The 14,534-nt window shown below is 40.5% G+C and overlaps 1 protein-coding gene across 7 annotated transcripts in view; it reads right to left on the reverse strand.

Moving 5' to 3' along the window:
- LOC135546552 (galactosylgalactosylxylosylprotein 3-beta-glucuronosyltransferase 1) overlaps positions 1-8,366 on the reverse strand; it is a 113,290-nt gene extending 104,924 nt beyond the window's left edge. For all 7 annotated transcript variants that reach the window (XM_064975079.1, XM_064975081.1, XM_064975073.1 and 4 more), the window contains exon 1: positions 7,885-8,366. The gene's annotated coding sequence lies outside the window, so the exon portion shown is untranslated. The remainder of the gene's footprint in view (positions 1-7,884) is intronic.
- Positions 8,367-14,534: the final 6,168 nt, after the last annotated feature.

Below are 14,534 nucleotides of genomic sequence, written 5' to 3' on the forward strand. Positions count from 1 at the left end.
GATAACACATGCTTTTTCAGTTCATGCCAACAAATATTCAATAGGATTTAGGTCAGGGCTTTGTGATGGCCACTCCTTAAAACCTGTTTGGTATAGGGGGCAGTATTTTCATCTTTGGATGAAAAGTTTGCCCAGGGTGAACTGCCTGCTACTCAGTCCCAGTTGCTAATATATGCATATTATTAGTAGATTTGGATAGGACACACTCTGAATTTTCTATAACTGTTTGAATGATGTCTGTGAGTATAACAGAACTCATATGGCAGGCGAAAACCTGAGAAAAATCCAACCAGGAAGTGGGAAATCTGAGGATTGTAGTTTTTCAACTCTTGGCCTATCGAATACACAGTGTGTATGGGGTCATATTGTACTTCCTAAGGCTTCCACTAGATGTCAACAGTCTTTATAACCTTGTTTGATGCTTCTACTGTGAAGGAGGGGGGAACGAGGGCTCTTTTAGTCAGTGGTCTGGCAGGGTGCCACGAGCTGGTGACGGGCGTTCACGTGAGAGATAGATTGAGTTCCATTGCATTTCTGAAGACAAAATAATTCTCCGGTTGGAACATTATTGAAGATTTATGTTTTTTTTATTGTTTTTTGTTACCCCGTTTTCTCCCCAATTTCGTGGTATCCAATTGTTTTAGTAGCTACAATCTTGTTTCATCGCTACAACTCCCGTACGGGCTCGGGAGAGACGAAGGTTGAAAGTCATGCGTCCTCCGATACACAACCCAACCAAGCCGCACTGCTTCTTACACAGCGTGCATTCAACCTGGAAGCTAGCCGCATCAATGCGTCGGAGGAAACACCGTGCACTTGGCAACCTTGGTTAGCGCGCACTGCGCCCGGCCCGCCACAATGCGCAATGAGACAAGGATATCCCTACCAGCCAACCCCTCCCTAACCCGGACGACGCTAGGACAATTGTGCGTTGCTTCACGGACCCCTTGGTCGCGGCCGGTTACTTCATTTGACATGTTTCTACGGACTGTAATGGAACGTTTTGACTTTGACTGCTCGCGCATCGTGAGTTTGGATTTGTTTACTAAACGCGCTAACAAAAAGGAGGTATTTGGACATAAAGATGAACTTTATCGAACAAATCAAACAGTTATTGTGGAACTGGGGTTCCTGGGTGCATTCTGATGAAGATCATCAAAGGTAAGTGAATATTTATAATGCTATTTCTGACTTCTGTTGACTCCAACATGGCGGATATCTGTTTGGCTTGATTTGTTGTCTGAGTGCCGTACTCAGATTATTGGCAGGTGTCATTAGTTGTCTCTGATTGAGAATCATACTTAGGTAGCCTGGGTTTCACTGTGTGTTTGTGGGTGATTGTTCCTGTCTCTGTGTCTGCACCAGATAGGACTGTTTTTTTTAACATTTCTTGTTTTTGTAGTCAGTTGTTCATGTGTACATGTACATATTAAAAAGAACCATGGACACTTACCACACCACATATTGGTCCTCTGATCCTTTTCGCCTCTCCTCTTCGGAAGAAGAGGAGGAAAACCCTTACAGATGGGTAGATTAACAAGAAGTTTCTTTCATTTGGTGTATTGCCCTTGTTAATGTATGAAAGTTACATATTTCTAAAAAATATTTTTGAAATTCTCGCACTGCCTTTTCAGCGGAATGTTGTCAAGGGGTGCCGCTAGCGGAATCCCTAGCCATAAGACGTTTTTAAACAATTTAAAGGCAATGCTACCAAATAATAATTGAGTGCATGTAAACTTCTGACCCAGTGGGAATGTGATGAAAGAAATAAAAGCTGAAATAAATCATTCTCTTTACTATTATTCTGACATTTCACATTCTTAAAATAAAGTGGTGATCCTAACTGACCTAAGGCAGGGGATTTTTACTAGGATTAAATGTCAGGAATTGTGAAAAACTGAGTTTAAATGTATTTGGTAAAGGTGTATGTAAACGACCGACTTCAACTGTATGCAAGGTAACAACATGGATATGCCAGGAAACAACATGCATATGCCAGAAAACAACATGGATGCGGCAGAAAACAACATGATATGCCAGGAAACAACATGATATGCCAAAAAACAACATGGATATGCCAAAAAACAACATGGATATGCCAGGAAACAACATGGATACGCCAGGAAACAACATGATATGCCAGGAAACAACATGATATGCCAGCAAACAACATGATATGCCAGGAAACAACATGATATGCCAGGAAACAACATGGATATGACTGGAAACAACATGGGTATGCCAGGAAACAACATGGATATGACTGGAAACATCATGGGTATGCCAGGAAACAACATGGATATACCAGGAAACAACATGGGTATTCCAGGAAACAATATGGATATGCCAGGAAACAACATGGGTATTCCAGGAAACAATATGGATATGCCAGGAAACAACATGGGTATGCCAGGAAACAACATGGATATACCAGGAAACAACATGGGTATGCCAGGAAACAATATGGATATGCCAGGAATCAACATGGACATACCAGGAAACAACATGGATATACCAGGAAACAACATGGATATGCCAGGAAACAACATGGATATGCCAGGAAACAACATGGATAAGCCAGGAAACAACATGGATATGCCAGGAAACAACATGGATACGCCAGGAAACAACATGATATGCCAGGAAACAACATGATATGCCAGGAAACACATGGATATGACTGGAAACAACATGGGTATGCCAGGAAACAACATGGATATGACTGGAAACAACATGGGTATGACTGGAAACAACATGGGTATGCCAGGAAACAACATGGATATACCAGGAAACAACATGGGTACGCCAGGAAACAACATGGATATGCCAGGAAACAACATGGATATGCCAGGAAACAACATGGATATGCCAGGAAACAACATGGATATGCCAGGAAACAACATGGATATGACTGGAAACAACATGGATACGTCAGGATACAACATGGATATACCAGGAAACAACATGATATGCCAGGAAACAACATGGATATACCAGAAAACAACATGATATGCCAGGAAACAACATGATACGCCAGGAAACAACATGATATGCCAGGAAACAACATGGATATACCAGGAAACGGCATAGATATACCAGGAAACAACATGGATATACCAGGAAACAACACAAATATACCAGGAAACAACATGAATATACCAGTAAACAACATGAATATACTAGTAAACAACATGGATATGCCAGGAAACAACATGAATATACAAGTAAACAACATGAATATACCAGGAAACAACATGAATATACCAGTAAACAACATGAATATACTAGTAAACAACATGGATATGCCAGGAAACAACATGAATATACCAGTAAACAACATGAATATACCAGGAAACAACATGAATATACCAGTAAACAACATGAATATACTAGTAAACAACATGGATATGCCAGGAAACCACATGAATATACCAGTAAACAACATGAATATACCAGGAAACAACATTAATATACCAGTAAACAACATGAATATACCAGGAAACAACATGAATATACCAGTAAACAACATGAATATACTAGTAAACAACATGGATATGCCAGGAAACAACATGAATATACCAGTAAACAACATGAATATTCCAGGAAACAACATGAATATACCAGTAAACAACATGAATATACTAGTAAACAACATGGATATGCCAGGAAACCACATGAATATACCAGTAAACAACATGAATATACCAGGAAACCACATTAATATACCAGTAAACAACATGGATATGCCAGGTGCTGACACCAAATAATGTGTCATGTAGTGTAGTTTGGATTAAATGTAAATAATATGTCCAAGTATGGAGTAAGAACACTGACAAAATACAATTTTACCATAATCATTCTAATGATTACATTAACCAACAGTGGCTTGTTTATGCCAACATGACAGCTACAAAAACATGTTTGTCCAGAGTGCATGAATTTATGATGGGTGTCAACATATTTGGACAGGATGAGTCAGAGCTTCCAAGGAATCTTGGCTGATCCAGCTTGACACATGCATATGGACTTGGGACAGTGTCCCAGACTGGGCTAATTGCAGCTACATTGAGCTGTATTTTCTATGAGAGCACTGGGAGCCTTGTTATTACCTTTAGAATACTACCCTGCGGAACAATTTTCACTCTAATTGAATGATTTATACATGTATCTATTGCACCCAGCAAGATTACTACTGCTTGCCTTCTGTCCAGACGATCCCGAACATCCTAGTGCTGCCAGTGAAAATGGGGAGTAGTCAGAGTCCATCTCATCAACTTAGGCAACATTTTTTATTTAACGAGGCAAGTCAGTTAAGAACAAATTCTTATTTTCAATGACAGCCTAGGAACGGTGGGTTAACTGCCTGTTCAGGGGCAGAATGACAGATTTTTACCTTGTCAGCTCAGGGGTTTGAACTTGCAACCTTCCAGTTACTAGTCCAATGCTCTAACCACTAGGCTACCCTGCCACCCCAACATCTTCTTATTAGTATAACAGGCTAAACATGCTGCCGGTTGTCCTGATTATGTCTGGAATGTAGGAAAGAACATTAGACAATGGTTTTCTCTTTACAGATCGGGGAGGTGCTGGATGTGTTGTAGGGGAAACCGGCGCACAAAGTAACTACATAACTCAAATTAGAAACCACAATGTGCTAATGCTTGATTAGTGTATCTACTTGCCTAGGAAGGTTTGAGTCAATAATTGTTAGTTTTATTGACAAAAATGTTTCATTCCGGCCGAATTCTACTTTTTCTTGACACCTCGCTTTAAAAAAAAATGATTGACCTGTGGAACATTCCCTATGCATCTAATCATATATAATTTTTTATCAGTAAGACATGGTCTTTTGATTGGCATAGTCGTTGACAATAATTATTGTATTTTCTCACAAGAATCAGATTAGACTCAGACTTGGAATGGCTGTACATTGTAACATTTGTTAAAATGAACCCATTACATAAATTCCATGATATTTTTTATGAAATTTAGGCACATTCACACAATGATATAAAATGTCACTTTTTTACATACATTTTACCAGTACTACTAATATACTACCTTAGAATTTTTTTAAAGTAATATTCATGCTTTTAAATGCTAAAAGTATCTTATGTAAAATATATTAATTTGACTACTCTGTTTTAGGTCAATATATATACAGTACCAGTCAAAAGTTTGGACACACCTTCTCATTGAAGGGGTTGTCTTATTTTTACTATTTTATACATTGTAGAATAATGGTGAAGACGTCAAAACTATGAAATAACACACATGGAATCATTTAGTAACCCCAAAAGTGTTCAACAAATCAAAATGTATTTTATATTTGAGATTCTTCAAAGTAGCCACCCTTTTCCTTGATGACAGCTTTGCACACTCTTTGCATTCTCTCAACCAGTTTCACCTGGAATGCTTTTCCAACAGCCTTGAAGGAGTTCCCACACATGCTGAGCACTTGTTGGCTGCTTTGCCTTCACTCTGCGGTCCAACCCAAACCATCTCAATTGGGTTGAGGTTGTGTGATTTTGGAGGACAGGTCATCTGATGCAGCACTCCATCACTCTCCTTCTTGGTCAAATTGACCTTACACAGCCTGGAGGTGTGTTGGGTAATTGTCCTGTTGAAAAACCAATGATAGTTCCACTAAGCGCAAACCAGATGGGAATGCGTATAACTGCAGAATGCTATGGTAACCATGCTGGTTAAGTGTGCCTTGAATTCTAAACAAATCACCAACAAAAGCACCCCCACACCATCACACCTCCTCCTCCATGCTTCATGGTGGGATCCACACAGGCAAAAATCATCTGTTCACCTACTCCGTGTCTCACAAAGACACGGCTGAAAAAATAAACTCTCACAAAGGACAGATTTACACCAGTCTAATGTCCATTGCTTGTGTTTCTTGGCCCAAGCAAGTATCTTCTTATTATTGATGTCCTTTAGCAGTGGTTTCTTAACAGCAATTCGACCACGAAGGCCTGATTCATGCAGACTCCTCTGAACAGTTGATGTTGAGATGTGTCTGTTACTTGAACTCTATGAAGAATTTATTTGGGCAGCAATTTCTGAGGCTGGTAACTCTAATGATCTTATCCTCTTATTACTCTGGGTCCTCATGAGAGCTTCATCATAGCGCTTGATGGTTTTTGGGACTGCACTTGAAGAAACTATAAAAGTTCTTTACATTTTCCGGATTGACTATCTTCTGAATACCACCCATACCCTACCTGTCACAACAAAACTGATTGGCTCGAATACATTAAGGAAAGAAATTCCACAAATTAACTTTTTAACAAGGCACACCTGTTAATTAAAATGAATTCCAGATGACAACCTTATGAAGCTGGTTGAGAGAATGCCAAGAGTGTGCAAAGCTGTCATCATGGCAAAGGGTAGTTACTTGGAAGAATCTCAAATATAAAATAATTTTTGATTTGTTTTACGCTTTTTTGTTTACTAAATGATTCCATATGTGTTATTTCATAGTTTGATGTCTATAATTCTACAATGTATAAAATTGTGAAATAAAGAAACATTTTTGAATGAGAAGTTGGATCCAAATTTTTGACTGGTACTGTACATCCCTAACAGATTAAATGAAAATATTTTTTGTCCATACTGTATAGTGTATTTTTGATCCAAATATCAGTTTTAATTCAGAGAGTTTTCAATTACCCCTTATTTTTTTACCAATGAAGACTGTTACAATTAATACAGCAGTCTGTTACAATTAGCCCCATAAGAACTACAGGGGGGGGGGGGGTAATAGAACTGTTGTTGCTGTGTGTTATGGTAGCTAAGATATGTGCATTGTTTGGATAAAAATATTATGAAACTAAAGTACCTCAAATAATATTTTCAAAATAAGAAAAAGCCTAAATGTGTTACATTGTGCCCTGGTCTCCCCTACACATCCACTGTGTTAGTACATAATCAACTGTGTTAGTATATAAGCGACTGGTAGTACAGTGTTAGTACACCGACATCTGTGTCTGACAAGGAAACAAACACAGAAACTGCATCAAAGCCCAAGGAGTTGCAAAGGTAGCGTACCTGTCGAAAATGACAAAATACAACTCTCTCTCCAGAAATAACCTATAAGTTTGCCTTGTTTTTCTAAGCCAATGCCCTTTTTGTTTCTTTGGACACACTTGTTATTTCTTGTTAGAGGTGGTGAAGGGTTCCCCTGAGTCGCCAGGGAAACTGTGTTTCCTGATGGTTGAGGGTACAGAAAACAAGCAGTGCATTCTTCCTCTTAATGTGTTTGTACACTCACTGTGTAATTGCATTCTGTACTGTGATACTGCACACAGTCCTCATTGGGAAATACATGTAACAAAAAATAATACATCATTTTGGACATGCCAGATCACCAATTCAAAGACACACTATAACAAGACCCTCAGAAACAAACAAAGCTTTTTAGTCAAATTGTCAGTTTGATTGACGGTAGCTGATTAAAGCTCTCCATGTGCTCTTGCTGTCTCCTGTTATTTGAGCAGGAAGGAACATGATGATGGGGATTATCAGTGATTCCTCATGTCAGTCAGTCACTCAGTCAGGCCACCATCAGGGTCCTGCTCCTTCAGATGACCCTCATGGCTCTGTAGTCTACTGCATACAATATGGATGGCTTAAATCTCCAACACTTCCACAATGCTGCTACAGCTACATGCATACAGGGAGGGACTCAGGACAAAGATGGCAATCTTCCTTCATGTTAGGATCTTTATCAGCATGAAACATTTTTAATCTTTCATTATTATGCCTCTGTTTGTGCTCCTGCTGCAAGCACCTCTTTGCATTTCTATTGAAGGGTGTAATCAAGCATGGAGAGAGAGAGAGAGAGAGAGAGAGAGAGACATAAATATTATTTACCGTGGGCTTCAGTGATGGACTGCTATTCCTAACACATGCTGTGGAAGGACTCCTGTTCATTATCAAAATCCTGGTTTTGTCCCTGCTTGTTTTGCTTCTTTCTGCTTCGCTGTGTGACTTGTCATATACAGAGACAACATTCAAAGCATCCCTTCATTTGATCCCTCTGTGGCAGATGACACCGGTATTCAATCCTTGGATGATGGATGGAGAAAGAGGGAAAATAAAAGAGAGAGGGAGAATTTCCCCGGCTTCAATTTCTGTCCTCTCCTCAGCTCAGGCTCACACACAGATACACGCAAGCAAGGGGGGATGTCAGAGAGAGACGGTGATGTGTTTTGCTCCGTGGTCGTCCTTCTCCCCTCTCTATCTGTCCCTCCCTCTTTCTTCCTCTCTCTCTGTCTATCTCTGTCTCTGTTGCCGCGACTCGGCGGTTGTCTTAGAGGTACACTGTGCTGTGCTGTTGTAACGGGGGAGATGGCTCTTCGCGTGTAGAGACATCTGTGAATGTGTTTATGTGGGACAAAAGTAGCCTCTTTACGGAGGCAGAGACCCCCCTCCCTTAGTAGAGATGGTCTCGCTAATGGCATGTACCATTAAGGCTCAGAGCAGGGTGGGCTGCAGCAGATAGAGAGAGGGAACAGGGAGGGGGGATAGTGAGAGGCAGGCAGAGAAAGGAAGGAAACATGGTGAGCTGAGCGTATTCCTCATCTATTCTCACCTCACTCCTTTCTGGAAGCTTTCTCCTTTTCCTCTAATTTATTTTTACCTTTTACATGAGAGTATCCTTGTTGTGCACACTGTTTCCCTGTCAATGATCCAGCCAGTTAACCATACTGTATGTAAATCTCCCTACCACTACCGAGGCTGTTTTATCACAAAGTCCCCAACCCCATTTTCACCCTGCTACATGTATGACTTCCCTTTCAGAATTCCCCATCCCCAGTTAAATCTGTGGATTTTTTCAGGGAAATGCTCTGAATTATTGCATATCAGAGCGTATGTTGGACAAACCCAAGATTTTGGCATAAATCTATGTATTATTTCTGGAAGAACTGTAATTGTGTCGCAAAAGCATACATACACACGACTGACTGCACATTTAAACACGTGTGCGCACACACAAACATGCGGGCGCCAGCACCCGACTATGCACATGGGCATCATTGGATGGAAAAATATTGTGGATGCACAGTGAATTGTAAGACTCTCATCTGAAACGTTATGACAAGCTGTCAGTACGTACACGCTAAAATCAGATTTAAATAGCTAAGGTAATAGCAATAATTGTCCAGGATTATCCTTGTCGTCATCATTCATAACATCATTTTTCCATGAACATGTCAAGCAGTTTGTTTACAGAGAGACCCAGAAAGAAGGGAAGTGTGTGTCTGCTTCAGAGATGAGACAGCGTCTGTTGTGAAGATTAAAACCCAGCACCACCACCTCGGCTCGGCCTCCCTCCTCAGAGCAGTGTGAGCAGCCTGGCACTCTGAGGAGCTCAACTAGGTCACCCAGCCCAGGGGAGGATACTGCTGTCAGGCCAGAGCAACACAAGGAGGCCCCTGCCCATGGTTAGTTTGGGTCTCAGACTAACATGTCAGCACCTGTAGGGGCAGGACCATAGAGACGCAGCCTACAGCGCCAAGAGCTAACAATGGCCCCAGGTATCCCCTAAAACCCTCCTCTAAGGACCCTTCAGTTCACACAGATCTACAGATCCTTGAGAGCTGACAAAGTGCACAGGAAAATGGACGCTCTGGGATGAAGAATATCATAGAGAATGTGATTACAGATTAAGATTACAGTAACTCCTCATCAAACAAAGTCTGGGCCAAGGTGTCACTGACATTATTTTAGGTAAGCCAACAATCACAATATTACTGAAAGGGTGGTCACTGGAAGATATATTTGTTACAGGGATTACATGTTTTGATTATTAAATGTGTATTGTTAGTGTATGGTTTAAATACACAAGATTCATTTTGAATTCATTGCCTGAGATAGAAAATGGTCAAGGTTGAGAGAACAATAGGGATTTTTGACTTGAGTCACTCCATGTTTCACATGGTGGGGGAGAAACATTTATTTGATAGATGCACACTTTGGGGATCTACTGATGCCACAGGAATGGGAAAATATTATATGAAACTTAAAGGGGCTGTTTTATGTGAGAGACTCATTTTCAGTAAACATTTTAAAGCAGTTGTTGTTTGAGAGGTAATAGAGGATCCTTTGGAGCAGCTTTTGTCCTCTCTTATCCCAACTGAAATAATGGGGCCACATACATAAACCCAGATATTTAGAGTGATGTATTATGTGACAATCTGAAGCAGTTTCCAATCAGACTCAAATTGAGATGGCTACATACTCTGTTTTTTGAACTATCACACATATTTTTCCACACCAGATTTTTCTGTCTTAAACATTCAAAGGATCAATGATCCTACTTGTTGTTTATTCACAGGGCATGTCTACACACGGTGCCTCTGAGCTTCGGTAGATATGAAGGTCATGTGCGAGGTAAATATATTAGTACTTCCATCTGAGTCTGATCCGCAGGTTGGCATTTATTGTAATGAATCTTGCCCTGGAGGCATCTCTGCAGAGTGGTAACTAGTTGGATTTTTCACTGGACTTTTCATCAGGGCTCTTAAATCTTTCAGCGCCCATTATTGCTTTGGGGGTGCCTTTCCACTTTTTGTAGAAGTGTGAGTTCCCACAAGCCATCTGTTGTGTTCTTTTGGCCTAATGTGAGAGGGACATGAAGACATTGGAGCACCACAGGCAATACGGGTGGTGTTCACATGAGGAGGGCAGGAGCAACAGATGGAGAAGGCTCTGATATGGTGTCGCATACATTCTGAAAGTGGTCCCGGCATCCTTGACCCATTGATTTTTAATGTTTTCCTTTGAAGAATAAGCACTCAAATAATGAACTACTGTAGAAGGCATGCTTTGTAGTATTTTAATCAGTTTTATTCTTCATCTATCTTAGTCTTATAAAAACTATACCAAACACCTCTATTACAAAAATGTGTCTTTACAATAGGCTACAAAGGTGATCTATTGAATTCAGGGGTTGGAATTATTTTACAATCGTTTAGTTCGGTACAGACCCCCCCCTCCAAAAAAAATAAAAAATAAAATAAAATAATAATGTTCCGTTCCACTGTTCTGACCAGCAAAACAAGGTTCTGAACCAGTTCAAACCCAATTGTTTTTACCGGTTCATATCTTTCCATTCGGTTCCTTTTTAAACCTGTGAAATCAACAGGTTTATTTTTTATATTTAGCTCATTAAATTACTTCACCAATCAGTGCGGATTTTGTTTGTTTCACTCTTGTTTCACTCTTTAATGAAATGTGGAACTATAATTTCCTTCATTGTGACAAGCAGCAATAGCCAAGTAATTTTTGTTCACTACACAAAGAGCCACTAGTAAGATGGTGCGGACAGACATGGCATCTCTGCTTCTAGCTCCTAAGCAACTTTGCAGTATATTTTTATTTCCTATTTCCTTTTATTTCCTGAGTGGTGCAGTAGTCTAAGACACTGCATCTCAGTGCAAGAGACACCACTGCAGTACCTCGTTCGAATCCAGGCTGCATCACATCCGGCTGTGATTGGGAGTCCCATAGGGTGGCGCACAATTTGCCCAGCGTCATCCGGGTTTGGCCGGGGTAAGCCGTCGTTGTAAATAAGAATTTGTTATTAACTGACTTGCCTAGTTAAATAAAGGTAAATAATAATAGTAATAATTAGCTCAGAAAGTTTTTGGTGTTATTACATACAGCCAAAGTAACTTTTGGATACCAGAGTGGCGGTAACTCACCAGCATTCCAACTAGAATTATGACTTTGTCAAATTGGTTCCTTTGTTCGTACCCCCCAAGGCAATTGAACTTATCCCAGATGCTGCTTCAAGACGGCATCCTCAGAGAAGAGGTATTCGGAGGGGACTTGTAGTCCGACCAGGAGGCGTGCACACCATCCACCGCTTCTGAGTATATTACTTGCTATAGTTCTGTCCCTAGGCAATAAAGCAGACGAGCTCAGGGCGAGGATCTTCTTCCAGAGAGAGATCAGGGATTGTATCATACTCTGTTTCACGGAATCATGGCTTTTTCCAGATGTACTGTTCCCATTCATTTAGCCAGCTGGATTGTACATCGCGCAGACAGGAATAAAGAACTCTCCTGGAACTAAAAGCGCATACCACCTCATTTAACCACGGCAAGGTGACTGGAAGTATGGTCAAATACAAACAGTGCAGTTATGCCTCAACGGCTCAGAATTCAACGGCTCAGAAACAAGATGTATATGGCAGGGTCTACAGACAATCACGGATTACAAAGGGTTACAAGCCACGTCGCAGCATCGACGTCTTGCTCCTGGACAAGCCAAACACCTTCTTCAACCACTTTGAGGAAAACACAGTGCAAACGAAGCGGGCCACTCCCAATGACTGTGGGCTCTCATTCTGATGAAGACATTTAAGCGTGTTAACCCTCGCAAGGCTGACGGTCCAGACAGCATCCCTAGCTATGTCTTCAGATCATGCGCAGACCAGCTGGCTGGAGTGTTTACGGATATATTCAATCTCTCTGTATCCCAGTCTGCTGTCCCCACTTGGTTCAAGATGTCCAACAGATACGCAACAGCCTTCACCAGAAGAAATTCAACTTGGCCCCTACGACCCTCACAAACTTTTACAGATGCACCATTGAGAGCATCCTCTCGGGCTGTATCACTGCCTGGTATGGCAATTGCACCGCCCTCAAGCGCAGGACTCTCTAGAGAGTGGTGAGGTCTGCCCAACGCATTACCTGAGGCACACTGCCTTCCCTCCAGGACACCGACAGTACCCGATGCCACAGGAAGGCCAAAAAGATCATCAAGGACATCAACCACTCGAGCCACGGCCTGTTCACCTCGCTATCATTCAGAAGGCGAGGTCAGTACAGGTACATCAAAGCTGGGCCCGAGAGACTGAAAAAGAGCCTCTATTTCAAGGCCATCAGACTGTTAAATAGCCATCACTATCTGGCCTCCACCCCATACCCTACCCTGAACTTAGTCACTGTCACTAGATGGCTAATAATCAGTTACTCAACCCTGCACCTTAGAGGCTGCTGCTCTATCTATATAGACATGGAATCACCGGTCACTTTAATAATGTTTACAGGCTGTTTTGCTAATTCCATATGTACAGTAAATACTGTATTCTAGTCAATGCCATCCTATTCAACTATTGCCTTATGTATACTATTCTATTCTACATATTTTACAGATATACTAAATATTCTATTCACATACTATCCATAATGTCTATAATGTCTATACATTTATAATTCTGACTATATTTATTTATACTTCAGACTCTGACATTGCTCTTCCTAATATTTATTTTACTTTTAGATCAGTGTGTGTTGTTGTGAATTGCTACATGTTATTGCACTGCTGGAGCTATGAACACAAGCATTTCACTACACCCACAATAACATCTGCTAAATATGTGTATGCGACCAATAACATTTGATTTGAGCTGTTGTGTCAAATGTGTCAGAGTTCAGACAATACAGAAATGCTCCACTATTTAACACAATCGTTAGTCTTCAAATGTTATGGTAGTGTATGAGCACAGCCTGGACTCAGGGGTAGACATAACATAGGAAAGACAAATCCAGTACACTCCATTTAGTATCATATGTTTTATATGGTATGTATTAATTGCAATTTTGGATGATTTGTTGCGAATTGCAATTCATACAATATGTTATGAACTTGCTAAATGTATGATGTGTCACAAATTTCAATTTGAAAAAAAAAATTAAAATTAAATTGTTTTGTGGCCAATGTTAGCTAAGAGTTAGCGGTTAATGTTAAGGTTAGGTTTAGAGGAAGGGTTAGCTATCATGCTAAATAATTGTAAAGTAGCTAAAAAGTTGTAAGTAGTAGCAAAGTTGCTAATTAGTTGAAATGTTAAAGTTGTCCGTGATGACATTCGAACACGTAACCTTTGGGTTGCTAGACATTCCAGTTATATGCCTATCCTTCCAACCCGACCAACCAACCAGTTTTCGTTTTTGGACTTATGTAACCTGTCATATTTAACCATACCAAACTTTTATGTTACTATGTGATATCTAGTCTATGAGACCAGGCTGATGAACATAATGTATATTATTGCGAATAGAAAAGCAAAGGGACATTTTAATAAAATGGTATCAGCGTTTGTCAAATGCAGAGAGAATGTGGAGGGTTGTGTCCAGTATGCTATACACCAGTCATTGCATAGTTTAAAAACTATAGGGCTGAGCTCTATAAAGGACACAGCGCTTAAGATTGGGCTAAAAGGAGCTGGAGTACATTCAGCACTATTCACAGTATTCCAGAGGAAGTCCAACCGATAACTGATGGTCTGGTCTAGAGAACATGTCTGTAACCCTCACATGTATTGGGATGAATGAGGCTATATATGGGTGCTACACTTCTGTGTAGTGGACGAGCCACTAACCTTTGATGATCTTCATCAGATGGCACTCATAGGACGTCATGTTACACAATACATGTATGTTTTGGTCAATAAAGTTCATACTTATGTCCAAAAATCTCAGTTTACATTGGCGCTTTATGTTCAGTAATGT

This window comes from Oncorhynchus masou, chromosome 9 (assembly GCF_036934945.1).
Source record: "Oncorhynchus masou masou isolate Uvic2021 chromosome 9, UVic_Omas_1.1, whole genome shotgun sequence".
Taxonomy (NCBI): Eukaryota; Metazoa; Chordata; class Actinopteri; order Salmoniformes; family Salmonidae; genus Oncorhynchus; species Oncorhynchus masou.